We start from the raw sequence: 21,874 nt of genomic DNA on the forward strand, positions 1-21,874 counted from the left end.
TGTTACGAACAAATTCTTATTTACAATGACGGCCTACACCGGCCAAACCCGGACGACGCTGGGCCAATTGTGAGCCACCCTATGGGACTCCCAATCAAAGCCGGTTGTGATACAGCCTGCTACAGAGCTCATACAGGGATGGAACGTTTTCCACTCACTAACTACCCTGACTCATAGGGCTATTTTCAAGTAAGAACAATGTGTAGAATGCTTATTGAGGCTTTTTTGTATAGAAGAGCATTCTCAAAAAATTGAAGAATCTAATTGAATAATCAGTCCTACCGTCTTGACTCAAATTATATATCACTCAATTATAGGCTTACTTCAATGAGTTTCATTCTTTCATTCATATTTGCGTGATCAAATATTGTGGACTTGGTTGGTTGTTTGGCAGTGTTCTGGACCAAAGTGTTTTCGAGTTCTCAAACTTGGGGAATCTATGTTGTCGATCAATGGTAAACATTTGTTCCGTGAAATTCTCTGTGGCAAGGGAGAACAACAGAAGTCTCTAATTGGTTCAATGCCTGTTTAGAGTCTGTGGAGTATAAGGCAAGGGATGTATGTTTGTTCAAAGAGAGAAAGGAACTAAAAGCATCACGTAAACATCATTGGTAAAAAGTTGGTAAAAAGAGTCAAGCAAAGTGATACTGACTGGGCTTGATCAATTAATCAATCAATGCAGCAGGATCCACAGCAGTCACAGGGGTGTGTGTGTGTGTGTGTGTGTGTGTGTGTGTGTGTGTGTGTGTGTGTGTGTGTGTGTGTGTTGTGTGTGTGTGTGTGTGTGTGTGTGTGTGTGTGTGTGAGAAGGTGAGAGAGTGGGAAGGTGGTTGAAGGGATACAGGAAAGGTCATATTATGATTGTACTGATGATGGGTAGAACACGCAAACACACACACAAATGAGGGGAACACAAGTTACCATTGTAGAAATACCCACCTGCTGAAGTCAGCTCCACACCATCTACTGCTGTAGAGACAGAGGGAGGGGAGGAGGGAGAGGGGCACAAGGAGGAGGAGGAGCAAAAGAGGAGCAGTTACTTTATTGTTAGACTTTCAAACATAATACTACTAAAGGGTAACTATAAGGCTTTAATGGTATAATACTACTAAAGGGTAACTATAAAGGCTTTAATGGTATAATACTACTAAAGGGTAACTATAAAGGCCTTACTGGTATAATACTACTAAAGGGTAACTATAAAGGCTTTAATGGTATAATACTACTAAAGGGTAACTATAAAGGCTTTAATGGTATAATACTACTAAAGGGTAACTATAAAGGCTTTAATGGTATAACTCCATCATGAACACTGAAGGTTTTGTATTTACAATATAATTATTGATCAAAGAATTTACTAATACTTTGACTGATGGATTGATGAGTCACTCAAATACTCTGTTAATAATCCTCCCACTTTGAGTCACAATGTACAGTACATCCAACACTGCGGACACAATATATTACCCCCCACCATCACAACGCAATAGCATGCATGCATACTGTATGATATAACAGGTGAGCGGGTGACAATCAACCAGACGCAGTACCACAGAAAAGCCTAAATGTACACAATGCCATCATGAAATGTTAGCGCTTGGCCAAACCCCATCCCTCTCAAGGCCACCATGGCTAAAATACTGGCTACTAGCCTCTGACTAATGTGGACTCATCATTCTGGACCAGTGTACAGTAGGATTACTTTGTGAGGCATACACGGCCGAATCCCCCTCTTAATCCGATTCCTATGCCATGGGTGAGTGGCAGGGCTGAGGGCTGGGCTGTCTCCCATCGTTATCACAGCTCTCTATCTCTACCCCAATCATAAGCTAGAGCAGGCCTGCCTCAAACACGCAGACATACACCCAGCCAGACACAGAGACCCCAAGGGGAGGTGTTACTGTATGTACTGTAAAGCTGTTGTTTTCCCTGGCTTTGTGGCATCTACCATGTTATTTTTCTTGATGTAAACATGAGGTTGCAATCTAAGCAGAGTCTGTATTTCTCAGGGGTTGATTGCCTGTCTAACAATAAGGAGAGTTAGGATTACTTTCATGTGCATGTTTTCATCTTAAACAATGCATACTAATGGGAAATTAGCATGTGGGAATGGTAAGGACTACATATACCATGAGCTAGAAAGAGAGAAAGCGAGGAGAGACAGAGACAGAGACAGAGACAGAGAGCTATGCGAATTTCAATATTCAATTCCTTCCATTCCACACACAAAAACAGACACATTGTTTGCTTCAAATATTATTTGCTAAAGTTGCTATCGTTGGGTCCTCTCAAACACCGGGGTACCGGGCCATGTAAAACTCGCCTACTGTCTGTCTCTTTGTTTGTTAATCGCCAACCTGCCTCTAGGCCTACTACTGGTCTGAAGTGGCTCCTGGAGAGCGAGCGCCAGTGAAGGTTGTGCAGCACCTCTCATCATTTGGTTTCTTCCTTTTAAGGGGTGCTTTCATTGTTTACCAGAAATACTGATGTTTGTGCTAATGTCTTTGTTTTGATGAACGTGTTCATTGTTGGCCATTGTTATGTCAAGTGTGCAATAGTATTGCCTGTGAAGTGTAGCCAAATGTGAAGTGTAGCCTTTTCATTAAAAAGATTGGCTACCAGTTTAAATGTGTGAATGGTTTGTGCCAGGCTAGGGCAGGTCCTGTGATGTCCATTCTCTTCTCTAACTGTCATTACCTTACAGTCCAAGGTGTATGAATTCAGAGACAGACTGGATATATTTAGCCATTCTTGAGTGACAAACTTCAAGGCCCAATGCAGCTATTTTTTTGTCAATATCAAATAACTTCTGGGTAATAATTAAGCACCTTACTGTAATAGAAATAGACTATTTCTCAAGCAATAGATTTAAAGACACTTGAGCAGGGTACTGTTTAAAACGTGTTGAACATGTTGAGCATTTTAGCTAAATACAATACTGAGAGAGAGAGAGACACATGGAACAGACTCAATTTCCTTTTCACAAAATCAAACATCAACATTGTCTCTGCCAATATTCTCTGGAGGGACCCTAGTCCTAAAAATACACTCACATTCTCAGACAGACGCTAAATCATCTCCAAGGGTTCTAGTACCTTGCACATTACCACGCTAATCCAATAAACGGAGTCTGCTTTATGTCTTCTTGTCAGTCCTTTTAACCCATGACTCGTTACTAGTGGTAAGAGTTTTTCCTGTTTTCCTGTTGGCTCGTCCAATGTTATATCATCTGGACAGTGTCATAGCGGTGATTACTAAAGATGAGAGTTGCTATAAAACACACACGCATAAACACACACATAAGAATGCCAGTAAACAGATGCATATGAATGAACATCCATAAAGAAATGCACCGAAAACCACAGCTCATGAGTAACTGAGGACAAAGACAGTGAAGAAGCTAAAACTAGGAAGTTGATCTCCTGCTATCCCATATGTCTGGCATGAGAAGCTCCTCGTGGATGTTTCCCATGCACCAGAAGACTCCTCTGATCCCAAGACCAAGAGACTAAACACATTCCACAGTTCTCTTATTGTGGTTTCCCTTGTGTCCCTTTCTCTTCAGCCACTGTAAAGACCAACACATGCATGTACGCACACACCTACCCACACACACACACACACACACACACACACACACACACACACACACACACACACACACACACACACACACACACTAGAGGTCTTCTCTGGTCCAAAAAGTTGGACCCTGACCTGAACGGACTTGAGGACAATCAAACCAATTTCCCCTCCTATGTCAAGTGTGTGTTCCAAAGATGATGGTAAGACCAATGTTATCTCAGGCTGCGATTAGCCCAACAACACTGGAGAATTGTCCTGGACAGCTCACGCAAAAACATGGCCAGAGGACTGACGTGTGAGTCTGTGTGTGTATCTATGTAAGTTTGTGTGTGTGTATATATATATGTAAGTGTGTGTGTGTGTGTGTGTGTGTGTGTGTGTGTGTGTATACATCTAAGTATGATTATTTCCACAGTATGATGTTGTTGTAGCTAGTTGGACGAAGATATTCTCTGTAATGTTATTTTATTGTGGCTTGCCAAGAAAAACATACTGTATCATTGACTTTGCTCAGCTCAATACAATTTTGACTGGGGTTATAACAAACAATCTTAACTCCAGCCATATACACGAAGTATACCAAACATTAGGAACAACTTCCTAATATTGAGTTGCACCCCCCTTATGCCCTCAGAACAGCTTCAATTTGTCGGGGCATGGACTCTACAAGGTGTCGAACATGTTTGACAGGGATCCTGGCACATGTTGATTCCAATGCTTCCCACAGTTATGTCAAGTTGTCTGGATGTCATTTGGGTGGTGGACCATTCTTTATACACACGGGAAACTTTTTAGTGTGAAAATCCCAGCACCGTTGCAGTTCTTGACACAAACCGGTGCACCTGGCACCTACTACCATACCCTGTTCAAAGGCACTTAAATATTTGGTCTTGCCTATTTACCCTCTGAATGGCATACATATACAATAAATGCCTCAATTGTTTCAAGGCTTTAAAATCCTTATTCTCCCCTTCATCTACACTAATTGAAGTGGATTTAACAAGTGACATCAATAAGGGATCATAGCTTCCACCTGGATTCACCTGGTCAGTCTATGTCATGGAAAGAGCAGGTGTTCTTAGAGTTTTTCCCAGTTGTTAACACACGTTTGCTGAAACTACATCTCAGGTACTCAAAGATCGAAACACAAAACAGTTAGCCAATTTCCCCAAATCCCACAGACCCCTTGCTAAATGAAACACTGTAATCAAAATCACAGCGATCTACTCCCTGCTCAAAATGAAACTCTGCACACAAATGAGACATACACATATCAAATGAATCTAACTTAGTGACAACCGAGATCACACTAATGTGAAATATTCAAAACATTATTATCAGAACCTATTTCAGTGTAAAGACTAAGACTTTGTTGTTACAGTATACTGTATATTGTTTGTGTGTACTCAAGCAAGAACGTTTTATATTTAACATTACTCAATACATGTCAAACAGCATACTGTAAGCACACATTCAGTAAATATATTTTGCATATGCAAAGGAAGAAAAGTAGGCCTATTTGTACTACTGTAGTGTATGTTATATCAATTGTACGGAATAGATAAAGAAACTGTCAAAATACAATACAATCTAAATCATAAGTCAAGAAACAAATCAGTTATGTCTGTTGTTTTGGTCCGGCCACAAATTTTCCTTAACATCACAGGAGATATTCTCCTTGGCCAGACAGCGGGGGAAATATCTTCTGGCATGACGGATCCACCACAGATCTCTGCTGGAATGTCACCACAGGCCTCCTCCATTGCCTGGAGAAGGGCCATCCGTTCATGAGGTTTGCGATCATACACCTTCCACCGCCATGCTGAAAACAACTCCTCAATGGGGTTGAGAAATGGGGAATATGGTGGGAGATAGAGAATTGTAAACCTGGGATGGTCATGGAACCAGCTGCAGACCTGAGCAGCCCGATGGAAACTCATGTTGTCCCAAATTAGAATATACATTTGCTGCTCAGGATCACCTGGCCCTCTCTGCTCTGGCTTAAAAAGATTGTCATGTAAGGTGTTCAGGAAATGAAGGAGATGGGCAGTGTTGTATGTTCCAAAGGTGGCATGGTGGTGGAGGACCCCATTGTGGCTCATAGCTGCGCATATGGTGACATTTCCCCCTCACTGGCCAGTTACTTCAATGATGGCGTGTTGACCAATGATGTTCCCTCCTCTCCTCCTCGTCTTCGCTAAATTGAATCCAGCCACATCTATGAAAATGAGTTCCTGGGGGATGGGACTTGCAAAGGTAGAGCATTGTTTGTTATATGTTTGTTATAGAACTGCAATCTGAGTATAAAGCAAAACATGTGCCAATAGTATTGCAGATTTGGTGTCTGGTTCTGCCAAATGAGTTACAGGTTTGTGTCATTGTGCCTCATGGGCCAGTTTCAGTGTGTAAGCAATTGGGAAAAACTGTCATGTTTTGTATACTCAGTGTATCGTTACATTGGAGAACTAACAAACGCTAAAAATAAACTATTGTTCTCATGTTATCTTCCCAATGCCTCCAAACATTTCTCAGTATATTGTAGATAAATACTAATGTATTTTTTTTCTTTGTTTGGTAAAAATGGCTTACAGCAAGACATTTTACAGTATAAGATTCTACGAAATATGACTTAATATGTCATTTCTCCAGCACCACAATAGAAATAAAACTCCAAGCAATGCCGACAGCATTATGAAACCTCTCAAAGTCTTAAACATAATGGGAAATGTTCCAACCTCACTTTTCTTAAAATTTGCAAAAGCTCATTAAGAAAAAAAGACTTGACTATTGCATTCATTGAGCAGTCATATAACTTGCAAACGTTGTATCCTGTCAAAATCATCACTCTCTAAATGTTAGAAAATTGCACCGTTTTGTAATGAATTACAGCTGGTAAGATTTGCCTCTTCCATTACAATTGTAGCCTAGGGGACTTCTTTTGTGAGAAGTTTGAGTGGCAGTAACTGCAAAGTGCATTTCCATAGCTTTGTGTCTGTGTCTGTCTACGCTTCAAAAAAGAAAATAAAACTTTCATAAAGGCGAGACTTTTTCAAAGTTAGTAGGTTTTCTGTTGGTGATGTATGCATTGTGCTCAGCAATTTTAACTGTCACTGTCTATGAATAAACTAAAGTTAACTCGAAAAGGTAAACAAAGTTGGGACCAAAGACTTGACTTCTGCTTGCCAATAGTGGCCATGTTTTTGTATTGCCAGCCAGCCTGTTTCATGATGGCAGAGCGCGTGTGCCAGTAAGCCACAGCAGATGTTGCCTGCTTGGATAGTGCAGTTTATGAGATGCTTTAGAGTTGCTGAAAAACAGCAAGTACTGACACACACGCATTAGTGACATAGGAGTACTCAGGAAGTAGATGGAAGGATAATGCCTGTCTATATGGAATGGTATTCAGGCCAAATAAGCTCAAATAAGTAATCATATCATAATTCATGCTTGTCTGAGACCTACATACTGACAAATCCAATATGTTCAATACGGACAAATCCCAAGCACTGACAGTGTATTTATAAAATGCTAAAAGCGATATTATACTTAAGGAGTTGCCAGACTTGTAAAATAAGTTCAGTACATGTCAACACTGATCAAAACCGCAATAATCATACGTCTGTATTTGTGCAGCAGACTGATAACGTTTCAAAAARGTTTCGGATAAAAATCGTATGAAAATACAGTTCTTGGCAACCCTTTTCGGATGTTTCAAAAAATATCCCAAACATGTTATTGCCGTACCAGCCATTCCGGCCAACTTCTCCTATAGAAACATTTAACAGTCCATGTCAGAGTGATTTAAGGCTGTGTGTTCTGAGACTTCTGGTTGTGTCTCTTCAAATCTGACTTTCTTCAACTGCACACTCAGCTATTGTGCTTTGCTTTGCATTTTGTTGTAATTTGTTTCTATTTGTCCTTAATCGTTTCTCACTTTAAACCACTGTGTGCACTAAACCAATGTGCTATGGTTATGTGTACTGAGTCATGGAAATAATGTTTGTTATGCAAAGGAGCTGCATATTAGGCCTAACACTTGTTTCATACCCTGTATACTTCAATTTGTATGCAGCTTAGTGAATATATTTTCAATGGAGAGCTGCTCATTGATTAATAGACCAAGAAGTAGACAGAGATATATCACGTATTTATGATCCTATTCGTTTACGTGCCAATTGTTGCATTCATTTTCTGAGGCAAATGAATACATTGGCTGGAAATGTTCTGTCTAAGGAGTGGTCAGATGGTCTGAGTTGAGCTCCAAATAAAACACAGACTAATATCAAGAGTCCAAACCGCTCCTACCCAAGAACAACAAAAAGTTCACGGAAAGAAAAACCCCATGAAATGGCATGTCCATTTAGGGCCATCTTTACAAAAAGTCATGTCAATTTCCAAATGTTAGCTAGGTACAACATTATCCTTGCAAGTCATCACACATCGAAATGAAATACATCAATGATAATAATATAGAATTTGTCAGGACTAAAAGGATTATGGAACACATTCTCATTGTCTAGCTTACTTTCTGTATTCTACACTTTTGCCTAATACCCAGTATTCCAGGGAGAGCCTTTAACCATAGACAATATATCAGTTATATACTGTATATACATCGTGCTTTAGAATCTAATTGATTCCGGCAAAAGGTTCTCCATATGGAAATCATCAATTATTGAGTCTGCGAAAAGGCACTAGTGATGACTTTTTCAAAGGGATCCCCTCCTCTCTGCCTGAGATGGTACTGTCCGTGGCATGATACGACTGCCCTGGTGCAGATTGGCTTCATCTGAATGACCATCCTTAAGACCATCCATAATGTAAATGGATACCAGCCAAGTCGTCCAGCAGAGGCCAGAAATTACCCCAATGTATACTGAGGAGATACAGGGAACMATGCGTAGTGCACATATACAAAACCCCACAGACATCTATGGGTGGATACGTTAGAATAATCGCACGATGCATTTGCCCGACAGTGGGCCACGAAATAGACATGGTTACCATAACGTAAACAAAATCTGCCCATACACACTGCGGAACAATAAAGGGGTGTTTGAGCAAGTTATCTGTGGTTGTAGATATGCAGGCATTGTATTATGGCCTGAGTTCATTTTTTTACTGTACTCAGATCACCATTACTTCCACAGATATTTCAGTCACTTAGCAACACTCTTGTCCAGAACAACTAGGGTTAAGTACCTTGCTCAAGGACATGTCAACATTTTGTTCACATAGTCGGCCCTGGGATTTGAATCAGCCTCCTTTCAGTTAACCGCTAGGCTAACTGCTGCCCAAGACAGATAGCGTATCATTACTCAAAAGGATGTGGCATGGATTGCACAAACCATTTTTACCAACAGTGATTTTTTATGATTCCATGACTGATTTAATGAAGAAAGGGAAATTAAAGAAAATAGGAACATGCTTACTAGGAGAGAATCTTAATAATCAAATCACTTTGCCGTTGTCAAATTTCTTGAATAATCTGACTCATTGAGTCAGCTGATGAGGAAAATACCAGGTAGTGCAGCATTCAGCTAGCAGTGGGTCAGAGTGATGACAGCTTTTGGATGGCCTCGGACTCATGAAAGAACCAAAGCACTCTAGTTTCACAGCAGTACTAACAGCCCCAGTCAGAGCGCACTGCTTCTGTCCAGACGTAGTACATAAGGGGGACCAACTCACATCTCTCAGACCTGGTTCACATACAGTACTTTCAAAATACTTGAGATACTCTTGATTGCCTGGTACAATGTAAAGAAATAGAATAGTCCCAAAAAGTACCAACTGTCCACCCTGCACTCCGCTCATAAATATAGCCAGTCAACTGTAAAGTACAGTATATTTTAAACGGACCGGTGGTACATTCAGGCATACGAATTGACTGGTATTTAGATACATCATGGTGTCTATGACCTCGATGAATAACTTATTCCTTATGTGACTGGTCAAATCCTTGAGCATTGAGAGACTGACAGTGATGTCTGAACAATGCTGAGCAGTGCTGACGAGTGAGGTGTGACGTCATAGACGGGTAACGCATATCACTCCTGCTATGTGCCCACCGGCCCACGGCCCAATGACAAGGTCACAACCAATCTGGTTAATGGATCTTATCTCCATTAAGCAGTGTGGCATCAGGAGTGACAGTGCTGTCACCACTAATTCTGGCAGCCCAGACACCACTCTCAGAGACTGAAAAATCCTGTTTGTGTCTGTCAAGTGGCCTAGTGGAGAACCTAGGACACGATAACTTCGTGTTGGAGATTTCGTGCGTCCTATTGGCTTAACATGCCAGTGTTGCAGAAGGCCAACTGACACAATTAATGTGTGTCTGCAGTAGAATTGGTCCAGTCATTGTTATAATAAAAAGCAGTTTACTTTAATGCAGCCACATAACTGTCTATGAATTTATTTATTTATTTTTATTTCACCTTTATTTAGCCAGGTAGACCAGTTGAGAACAAGTTCTCATTTGCAACTACGACCTGGCCAAGATAAAGCATAGCAATTCGACACATACAACAACACAGAGTTACACATGGAATAAACAAAACATACAGTCAATAATACAGTAGAAAAAAAAGAAAACAAAAGTCTATATACAGTGAGTGCAAATGAGGTAAGATAAGTGAGTTAAGGCAATAAATAGGCCATGGTGGCAAAGTAATTACAATATAGCAATTTAACACTGGAATGGTAGATGTGCAGAAGATGAATGTGCAAGTAGAGATACTGGGGTGCAAAGGAGCAAGATAAATAAATAAATACAGTATGGGGATGAGGTAGATAGATGGGCTGTTTACAGATGGGCTATGTACAGGTGCAGTATTCTGTAAGCTGCTCTGACAGCTGGTGCTTAAAGCTAGTGAGGGAGATGTGAGTCTCCAGCTTCAGTGATTTTTGCAGTTCATTCCAGTCATTAGCAGCAGAGAACTGGAAGGAAAGGCGACCAAAGGAGGAATTGGCTTTGGGGGTGACCAGTGAGATATACCTGCTGGAGCACATGCTACGAGTTGGTGCTGCTATGGTGACCAGTGAGCTGAGATAAGGCGGGGCTTTACCTAGCAGAGACTTGTAGATAACCTGTAGYCAGTGGGTTTGGCGACGAGTATGAAGCGAGGGCCAACCAACGAGAGCGTACAGGTCGCAGTGGTGGGTAGTGTATGGGGCTTTGGTGACAAAACGGATGGCACTGTGATAGACTGCATCCAATTTGTTGAGTAGGGTGTTAGAGGCTATTTTATTGATGACATCGCCGAAGTCGAGGATTAGTAGGATGGTCAGTTTTACGAGGGTATGTTTGGCAGCATGAGTGAAGGATGCTTTGTTGCGATATAGGAAGCTGATTCTAGATTTAATGATGATACATCAATGATGTATACAGAGAAGAGAGTCGACCCAAGAATTGAACCCTGTGGCACCCCCATAGAGACTTCCAGAGGTCCGGACAACAGGCCCTCCGATTTGACACACTGAACTCTATCAGAGAAGTAGTTGGTAAACCAGGTGAGGCAATCATTTGAGAAACCAAGGCTGCCGAGTCTGCCAATAAAAATGTGGTGATTGACAGAGTCGAAAGCCTTGGCCAGGTCGATGAATACGGCTGCACAGTAATGTCTCTTATCGATGGCGGTTATGATGTCGTTTAGGACCTTGAACGTGGCTGAGGTGCACCCATGACCAGCTCTGAATCAGTGACAGATGTACGTTTTGATTGATGTCATGCAGTAAATGTGCATCAAAGAATATTACTTGATTTGTATGTTTTGAGTTAAGCATGTCATAAATAAAGAGCAACAGTATATACTGTAGAGCGAGATATATGTATATTAAAATGTCATCAAACATCATAATCACTGGAGATGGAGGCTTGTCAGACCATAAAATGACTTGTTTTGTTTATGAAACCTCCCATTGTGGGATACTGCGATTGATGCTCACAGGACAATAACAGGCTGGGGAAATCTCGGTTGGTTTGGTTTGACTATTGTATGAGTTCTGAGAATGGACTTCCCATGGAGTCATTCACAGTAAGCCCAATGTAAAGAATTACATCAAACTGACATTCTTATTATCATTCGGTTATGTATTTTTTCCAGGAAATTAGAGTGAGTGACAAATACGGGCACAACTCTAGTTGTAGATCCACCTCTGGTTGTGATGGGGTCGGTCACTCATTAATTTGCCAAACACCTGTAATTGGCCAATTAAATCAGACAATTAGTGAGACCCTAGGAATAATACAATGCATTGGCAAATTAAAAAGATGGTTGAGTAGGCTGGTGTTTATAAAAATGTGTATGTATACATTTTTCATGTAATCCGCCCAACCCTGTCCACAAACCACTACCTGCTACGTTGACATGTGGCTTTGGTCAAATAAAATAAAACAATGCACTCTTAAGAATGAGCTTTGAGTCTCTGTTACCAATCATCTGGCTCATTTTAGAGATACTGTCACGCCCTGACCTTAGTGCCTTTGTTATGTCTCTATTTTGGTTTGGTCAGGGCGTGAGTTGGGGTGGGCATTCAATGTTTTTTTTCTATGTGTTTGGCCTGGTATGGTTCTCAATCAGAGGCAGCTGTCTATCGTTGTCTCTGATTGAGAACCATACTTAGGTAGCCTCATCCCACCTGTGTTTTGTGGGTAGTTGTTTTCTGTTGTGTGTCTGCACCAGCCAGAACTGTTTCGGTCGTTCTCTTTGTTATTTTTGTTATTTCAGTGTTCATTAAATAAATATGGACATGTACCACGCTGCACTTTGGTCCTCTCCTTCCAACAGCAGTTACAGATACATTACATCAAATTAGATGTATTTATAAAGCCCTTTCTACATGAGCAGATGTCACAAAACTATTGTACTGAAACCCAGCCTAAAACCCCAAACACCAAGCGTAGTGTCTTTGAAAGATCTTGAAACCAAATAATAATGCTTTGCAAGATCTTGAAACCAAATAGTAATGCTTTGCAAGATCTTGAAACCAAATAGTAATGCTTTGCAAGTAAAACATAATATATTTTTGTAATCTTCTTCGGGTTGCTTTCCTATTAAAATGTGTCCTAAGACAAAATAGAGGAAAATGTGTATGATTTTTTTTTTAAATGTACAATAGCATAGTGGATAAATATTTTTTTTATAGCCCTTTTAGGGGATAAATGTTTTTGGCAACCTGAATAAAATCTAAAATTGAGCATCAAATTACTCTTTCAAGCCTAAGAAAAGGTCTAAGAAAAACACATTTCTGGGACTGACAGGAAGAATATATTTACCCTTTCAGCTCAGGCCAATAGTCAGACACATCCACTTCCTGATCACGAGCAATCATCTGCCTTCTACTTTTAATCAATATGTTTTCCACATCTGCTTTCGTGTGTGTCTGTGAGAAAACAATTGTATATCAGCATGGATGTGCTCAATATCACTCTCTGTTCCACAAACATCCTGTTGGAGTAGCGTCATACAAAGGAACTGCTGTGACTCTAATGAGGAACATCCCATCTACACATGGCAATAAAAACTATTCTGTTTGTAGCCACATTCTGTGTGATATGATAGTTTTGGCTGGGTGTAGGCGCCATACAAGAGATGCATTGTGGGTCGAGTCGCAGCCTGAAGTTGACACATCGGTCAATTAATGCAATGGGACACCCAATCATTTCAAATCTCTGTACATTTCTAAAGAAAAGATGGCAAATGGCAGTTGCACATTTCTGGAAATCCTTTGTCATAGAGACACAGAAGAGCTTATTAACCCCATTGTGTTTTAAATAATTATTCACTTCTTGTTCTGGTACATCAAATTCACTCTACTACAACCCCAAATGTCTTAAAGCTAACATTTACTGCAAGCAGAGCTAAGAATCTGTCAGATGCTACAGAGTCTCCCCAGAGAGTTAGGGAGAAAGCAGACTCCAGATGTCATACAGTAGCTATTGTGCTGTTGAGCGGTATTATGAAAAGACTTTACACAATGGATTTATAGTGTTTCCAAATGAACTTTGCAGAATATTCCACATAAATACAGAACAGAGAATAGGACGTATTGCTTGGATTGCAAAAATGGCTTGTAAAATCTGTTATAATATACAAATGCCAGTCAGCTCCTGCTCTCCACTCCTCTAAAAGTCACTGTAGTTGTATTCTGGTGAACATGTGGTTGGGTCAAAGCCCCAGCTTCAAGCATTTTACTTTTTTATGACTTTTAAAGCCATACAGTATGTGTAAATAAAACATAAAGCAAATCCTAATAAACCAAATACACGGAGAGAGAGAGAAAATGTGTGTTTGAGAAAGAGAGGGAGTAATCTAATGTTTCTGTTTATTTCACTTGAGTTTATTATCTATTTCACTTGCTTTGGCAATGTAAACATATTTTTACCATGCCAATAAAGCCCTTTGAATTGAATTGAGAGAAATGAGCTGAGAGAGAGAGATGAGATAAGAGGGAGAGAAATATTTTGGCTCTATAACAAAGAACAAACAGCAAAAACATATACATGATCAAATAGCAATCTTAGAATCAACTAATCGACTACCAGAACACACTGGATTCTCCAATTACATTGAATGAACTACATGACAAAATACAAACCCTCCAACCCCAAAAGGCCTGTGGTGTTGATGGTATCCTAAATGAAATGATAAAATATACAGACCACAAATTCTAATTGGCTATACTTAAACTATTTAACATCATCCTCAGCTCTGGCATCTTTCCCAATATTTGGTACAAGGGCTGATCACGCCAATCCACAAAAGTGGAGACAAATTTGACCCCAATAACTACCGGGGGATATGCGTCAAAAGCAACCTTGGGAAAACCCTCTGCATTATCATTAACAGCAAACTCATACATTTCCTCAGCGAAAACAATGTACTGAGCAGATGTCAAATTGTCTTTTTAACAAATTACTGTATAACAGACCATGTATTCACCCTGCACACCCTAACTGACAAACAAACCAAAACAAAGTCAAAGTATTCTCATGCTTTGTTGATTTCAAAAAAGCTCTCGACTATATATCAACGAATTGCCGAGGGCACTAGAACAGTCTGCAGCACCCGGCCTCACCCTAATAGAATCTGAATTCAAATGTCTACTGTTTGCTGATGATCTGGTGCTTCTGTCCCCAACCAAGGAGGGCCTACAGCAGCACCTAGATCTTCTGCACAGATTATGTCAGACCTGGGCCCTAACAGTAAATCTCAGTAAGACAAAAATAATGGTGTTCCAAAAAAAGTCCAGTTGCCAGGACCAGGAATACAAATTCCATCTAGACACCGTTCCCAAGAGCACAAAAAAAAACTATACATACCTCGGCCTAAACATCAGCGCAACAGGTAACTTCCACAAAGCTGTGAACGATCTGAGAGACAAGGCAAGAAGGGCCTCCTATGCCATCAAAGGGAACATAAAATTCGATATACCAATTAGGATCTGGCTAAAAATACTTGAATCAGTTATAGAGCCCATTGCCCTTTATGGTTGTCTGAGGTCCGCTCACCAACCAACAATTCACAAAATGGGACAAACACCAAATTTGCAAGATTCTTCAAAAATGTCTGTGCACACTGCCCACAAAATGAGATGGAAACTGAGCTGCACTTCCTAACCTCCTGCCAGATGTATGACCATATTAGAGACACATATTTCCCTCAGATTACACAGGACCACAAAGAATTCGAAAACAAATCCAATTTTGATAAACTCCCATATCTATTGGGTGAAATACCACAGTGCGCCATCACAGCAGCAAGACTTGTGACCTGTTGCCACAAGAAAAGGGCAACCAGTGAAGATCAAACACCATTGTAAATACAACCTATATTTATGTTTATTTATTTTCCCTCTTCTACTTTAAATATGTGCACATCATTACATTGTATATAGACATAACATGACATTTGCAATGTCTTTATTATTCTGGAACTTTTGTGAGTGTAAAGTTTCCTGTTAATGTTTTATTATTTATTTCATTTTTGTTTATTATCTATATCACTTGCTTTGGCAATGTAAACATATGTTTCCCATGCCAATAAAGCCCCTTAAATTGAAATTGATATTGAATTGAGAGAGAGAGAGAGAGAGAGGGGAAGGGGGCAAAATAGAGCAGGAGAAAGAAATGTGCAGGGAGAAAAAATGATATCACTAGGATCGGTATGTGCAGATGACTGAGGCATGTGAATTGGGATTAAGTGTCTCACTGCCATGAGGAGGGCAGGAAGGGGTGATGGGGAGAAGGGGGGTAGGGCACAAGCCAAGGAGACAAGCTGCCACACGCCAGATGGGACGCCATATTAACATTTCAGAGATCACACCTCGCCACCTGTGAACAGTTACATACTGTATGACACCACCGATACCACAGTGACAGACACAACGCAAGCTTTCAATCCACAACCACCAACGCAGCATGGGCTCAGGTTGAGGTTGGATACACCCATGCACACACAATCACAGATGTGTGTGTGTCATTTCTGGGGGTGTTTCTGATCTCACTTACCAACCTCCACACCTCTAGCACACGTGAATCCTGAGAAACCAGTGAAACACTCACATGAAAAGGCCTTGTCAGCCAGAACATTGAGTCAGGCGGCCCATTTTCACAGTGATTGGTACGAACATTTCCCTTCCAAGACGCAGGGAGACAAGAACACTGGATCCCGAGGGGTTAGAGAACAGCAAGATCGCTCATATGTGACCTACTTGTTGTGTGTATTTACTGACATGTACAGTATGTGTAAGTGATAGATGCACAAACACACACACACTACATGTTCACATTTTGTAAATGTATGTAAATCGTAATGTCTTTTTCGTTATGTGACGGACCCCAGTATGACTAGCTGTTGCCATAGGCGTCCGCTAATGGGGATCATTTCTTTGGCACAATAATCTAAAGAAGGAGAATTGGAATTTGATTAGAATTCAAATGAGTTCAGAGAGTGAGCTAGTGTCAGACTGGTCACAAGATTCTACAGGGTTGGTAATCCGCACACAACATTACTCMATTTTCAAAATAAATGTTTTGTTGGGATGGTTCATTCTAAAAGGCCCAGCTTTGCTCTGGTGTTAGCTCATCTTTACAAATAGCTCCTATACACCCTCCTCTAAAGTCGATTGACACATGGTCCACAGTGATAAATACTTAAGAGCTTTATTTATACCACCATCCAAACAAAATAACACTCTTCTTGGGCTTCACAAAGATAATCAGTTGACTGGATACAAGCCAATATAAAGTAATTCTATTTTAATGGAACACAAAAGGACTATCCTTGCGTTTGACATTGGTTCACCAAATGACAAAAAATCACAAAGGCGGAAAAAGTACAATGAGGCTTTTTTTGTACACATGCCAAGTGACTAGAACATGATTTGTTCTCATGAAAGAAAAGCCTGAATCATCCCTCTATAGTCCACATTGTCATTGTAGAAATAGAGGGAGACAAGACACTCCACATTTGGAAAAAACTGGTTGAATCAACATTGTTTCGATGTCATTTCAACAACAACAACAAAACATTGATAATGTTGAATCAACATGGAAAACTGATTGAATTTGAAAAAAATTATCAACATAAGGGAATTTTGTATTTTTCTCACCCAACGTTTAACCTAAATCCAATGACGTTGAGATTKTTGGTTGATTTTACACTGAATTCTGGTTAGTTGACAAATCAACCAAATGTAAATCAAAACTAGATGTTTAACTGAYGTCTGTGCCCAGTGGGTCTCTTCTGTTATTTAGATTAAATGTTTAAAGGGAATGAGAGAAAGAAGAGAGAAAAGAAACGCAACAAAAATATGCAGAAAGAGTCAAAGGATCACAGGCAAACATAAAATACAGACATTGTGGTCTTAACGAGCCGACACTGAGAATTTGTTCCCAAAGAAAGGCAGCGCCAAAACAATGCAAAGACAAATAAAACCAAGCAGACGAGATGAGTAGAAGAAAGAGAGAAAAAAAGAGAGAACGAAAAGAGAGCATTGCATCTCTGTGACAGCCATAGCAAGTAGCAATGACATGGAGCAGGCCGGCCGTTTATCTCTAAATAGCTCGATTGCTTTTTGGAGGACGCAGCCCAGGGAGATGGATCTGCTTTGTTGATAGTCTGCTAGGGGTTTGAAGATGAGAGAGACCTTTGGTGATGCTGGGAATCCAGTGAATCGCTGAGGCCATCCTTCAACCTTGCCCCCTCTACGGGGTTAAATACATCTGCTGAGCCGATGGGACCCAGGTGGCAGCGAAACTGTGAGGTTCAGACAGTGATGGCTTCATTTTCACGACGAAAGCCAAGGGATCACAATGTCATGTAAATGTTTGTTAACTTTGAGAGGTTGCTTTGGTTTATCTAATGTTGGATCTGAACTGAGAGGATCATTAGTCTACTATACTGTTTGCTTCCCCGACGTTCATATACATGAAGTCAGCCCTTGGCGTTTGCAACCCAAACCACTACAGTCACGGTCGTGGTGAGCGTGGTTTTGTGACTGAACCAGATGCCATAATCACCAGGTGTGGTCGTGCTTCAGTTGCTATGAGGTAGGTGGCTTCTCCAAACTGTAATCATCGCTTGAATCATCGCAGACCCAAACCTTTCCTTCTCCTTGGGTTCCATGTCTAAAGACCCGATTCAGCAGCCACAGAAATCTCCATGTCTCCWTCCAAACCGTTCAAAGGGACGAGGGTCTTTCCTCCCAGCCACAGAAATCTCCATGTCTCCTTCCAAACCGTTCAAAGGGACGAGGGTCTTTCCTCCCAGCCACAGGCCAACAGTCTGACTTAGCTTATCCAGCACTTTGTCTGATAAGTGCTTCCATCCACATAAGACGACCTCCACCACGTTCCTTTCTCATTCCTGAGATTTAATCAAAATTGCTTTCCAACTGCTTGTGACAAGAAAGTTCCGGGAACTTGGTCAAAGTCAGTGTGGTAGAAGACTGATTTTATATCCAGCTTATTTCCTCTTAGAAAAAAAGGCGCTATCTCGAACCTAAAATGGTTCTTCGGCTGTCCCCATTGAAGAACTCTTTGAAGAACCCTTTTTGTTTCCCAGTAGAAGCCTTTTCGGTTCTATGAAGAACCATTTCCACAGAGGGTTCTAAATGGAAACCAAAAGGGTTCTACATGAAACCAAAAAGGGTTCTCCGATGGGCACAACCCTTTTGGAACCCTTTTTTCTAAGTGTTTATAGCCCTCATCACTGTGCACTGCGTAGCCTGCTTTGCCAGCTCTAAGCCCTGTAGAAGTACACAGAGGGCTTCCGTCTCAGTAAGAGATCAATAACTCACCTCATCATGGGCGAAGGGCAGCCATAATGCACTCTGCTTGGGGCCTGCACAGTTCAGGGGCTTACAGACTAACCTGTAACATGGACCAAGGCTTTTCACAAACTAAACCTGTGTCCTAAGTAAATTATAGTTAAAAACCACACAATTATAGCCAATTATGTACATCAATCAATCTATTGATTGAACAACGTGTCCTGTGGAGGCACTTTTCAATATCATATTCTTCCACTTCTCAGGTAAAACACAGACACAGTATTTATCAATACACTATAAGAAAGAATGTAACATGTTTGATATTCTACATACTTTGATAGTCAGAATAAATTGACTCCAAACTCATACAAGAGGATATKGTAATAGAATTCTCCAGGAACTCTCCAAAGCTGCATTTTCCAACATAATTTATCTTCTTAAGCAAGAGCTATGGAATGCAATACTGATTGAGTCTTATCATGGACATCTAACATCTAGAATAATCCAAAAACCTCAATGTTATTTGAATGTTTACTTTGACCCTTCATCCCTCTGCTGTTAATAAATTGAACTTGTTGGCAAATATTTCACATTGTTTAATTTCAAAGGCAAATTGTAAAACTCTATAGTGCCAAAATGTATAGATGATAAAGTGAGGTAATAAATATGCAAAATTGTGCTTGTGTTCTTGTCTGTTTGTCTCTGAAATTCAAGATATGACAGGGCCAAATTGCAATAAATAACAAAAGCTAATCAAAGCAATTCACACACATAAGAGACAAGTCTCAAGGGAGTCCAAAGAGCAGCTGGCAGACAATTTAACCAGCTGAAGTTCTGACCAAAGTGCCTCTCGCGGATCTCCAATGCCAGTCTGGCATATGGTGTATCTTAACCCAGCACAGTGATATTTCTTGAGGCTCTCTATGTAGCCGAGACAACGTTTCCTTTGACTTTCTCATTTTGTCACACTTTCTGCTACTGTTGCCAACACTAAGGCATTTTGGTTTACTCCAGCCTTTGAATGGGGGTGGAAATGAGGTCTGCTAATGTGATAGCTTTGACATTCCATCACTACCAACATACAATCCAGCAAAAATCATTCAGCAAATGTACCATATTATACCCAATAACAAACACATTTGAAATATACAATACCGATCACTTTTACTTGGATGAATCATTACACTTGTCACGCCCTGACCATAGAGAGCTGTTTATTCTCTATGTTGGTTGGGGCGTGACAGTGACTAGGGTGGGTTATCTAGGTGATTAATTATCTATGTTGGCCTGGTATGGTTCCCAATCAGAGACAGCAGTTTATTGTTGTCTCTGATTGGGGATCATATTTAGGCAGCCATTTYCCCCATTGTGCTTTGTGGGATCTTGACTATGTATTGTTGCCTGCGAGCACTATAGTAGCTTCACGGTTCGTTTCGCGATTTATTGTTTTCTTTGAGTTTCACTTCAAAATAAAGAAGATGGAACCATACCACGCTGCATCTTGGGCCACTCATTATAACGAACGCCACAACACTTTGTTTGAGTACAACTATTTTCTGCAATAACAAAATCACATCTCACATTGGATTGAACGATATTAAACATTAGAGGTCAGAATTATTGACGAGATGGAAGGAGCCCCACATCCCATCCGACCGATAGCTCCTGCTGAGAGCTTGTCACAAGACAACCCTTTCAATGCAGTTATCTAGGTTACTGATGCATCTGTGATCTCAGATCCCAGAGCTGACTACATCAAACACTGAGTGGTGTGATTGCTCTCTCTCTACTGTGTCATTACTGATTGCCTACTTCAGGCCCGAGCTGAGCAGGAGAGCCTAATTCTACATTGTTATTAGTTACCACAGCCAAAGGGTCAAAACTGGCTATATTGTACAAAATATGATAAAAAAATTGGCTTTTTTAAACTTAATTTAAGGTTATGGTTAGACATAAGGTTATCAGACTGGTTAAGGTTAAGGTTAGGGTTAAGTTTAAAATCACATGTTCAGAAGAGAAATAGTAGAAATAGGCAGGGTTTACTACTTTGTGGCTGTGGTAACTAGTGACAACCTTACTGCTGCTAGAGTCATTCGAGGGTCTTAATTTGATCCCCTGTTGGAGGAGAACTTTCCTGCAACGCAGGACACTTTAAACTTGTAGTGTATTTGAGGTTTAAAGGTGCAATTTCATGGTTGCTAAATTGTAATAGTTCAACTAATTTCAGTTTATGTGACAAAATAAGCAAGTATAGTGTAGAGAATCATTCTATTATCTAAACTGCTGTGAAATATTTTTTCAAAGCTGGTGAACAAAACCGAAAGTAAAAGACGCAAAAACACAACTTAAGAACGGGAAGCATGAAAATAGTGCACATAGAACAGATCTACCGCTTCTTAGACTTGCTTTCAAATACAATGACAGATCTATAACTCACATTTCTATGTGAATTTGGTCGGGTTGCCAAAAAGTTACTTTTTGCAGCTTTAAAATACTTCTAAAGTTTGTAATGTCCACTTTGAAATTTCAGGCTATCGACCCACAAAAATAATCCATATACAGTATTAATTCACATTTCCTGTTGCTGAGGATTATTTTCCTGCTGTAGTAAACTGGCTCAAATTAAGATCCTACATCTGCATCGCTTCCAGAGACAAGATCACTCTGATTAATTCTCGTGGCACAGTTAATATGATCCATAAAACATGTCATGTAATGAAATTTAATGGGGGGGGGGGGGGGTTGTGGAAAGGGGCGAGGCGATAGGGTATTGCACAATTTATTTTTTACAGTCAGAGATCCAGAAAATGTATGAAATATTTACAGTACATTGAGACATTAAAGCATTTCAGAGACCTTGTTCATTAAATGGTTGACTTATTAACATTCTTGTTTGCCTGATGATTTTCACATGGAATTTTAGATGAATAAGACATGACTCCTTAAAAACAGAGCACGTTCAGAAGGCTAATTCCCAACACCCGTTTAAGCAATATTTTCAACACTGGAAAAT

At 40.3% G+C, this 21,874-nt stretch overlaps 1 long non-coding RNA gene across 1 annotated transcript in view; it reads right to left on the reverse strand.

Annotated features, from left to right (window-relative positions):
• Nucleotides 1–21,874, reverse strand: part of LOC139028784 (uncharacterized) — a 66,054-nt gene that overhangs the window by 16,033 nt on the left and 28,147 nt on the right. The window contains exon 2 of the long non-coding RNA XR_011480989.1: nt 940–969. This is a non-coding gene — a long non-coding RNA (uncharacterized lncRNA). The remainder of the gene's footprint in view (nt 1–939; nt 970–21,874) is intronic.

Source organism: Salvelinus sp. IW2-2015, linkage group LG15 (genome assembly GCF_002910315.2).
Source record: "Salvelinus sp. IW2-2015 linkage group LG15, ASM291031v2, whole genome shotgun sequence".
NCBI classification, from domain to species: domain Eukaryota; kingdom Metazoa; phylum Chordata; class Actinopteri; order Salmoniformes; family Salmonidae; genus Salvelinus; species Salvelinus sp. IW2-2015.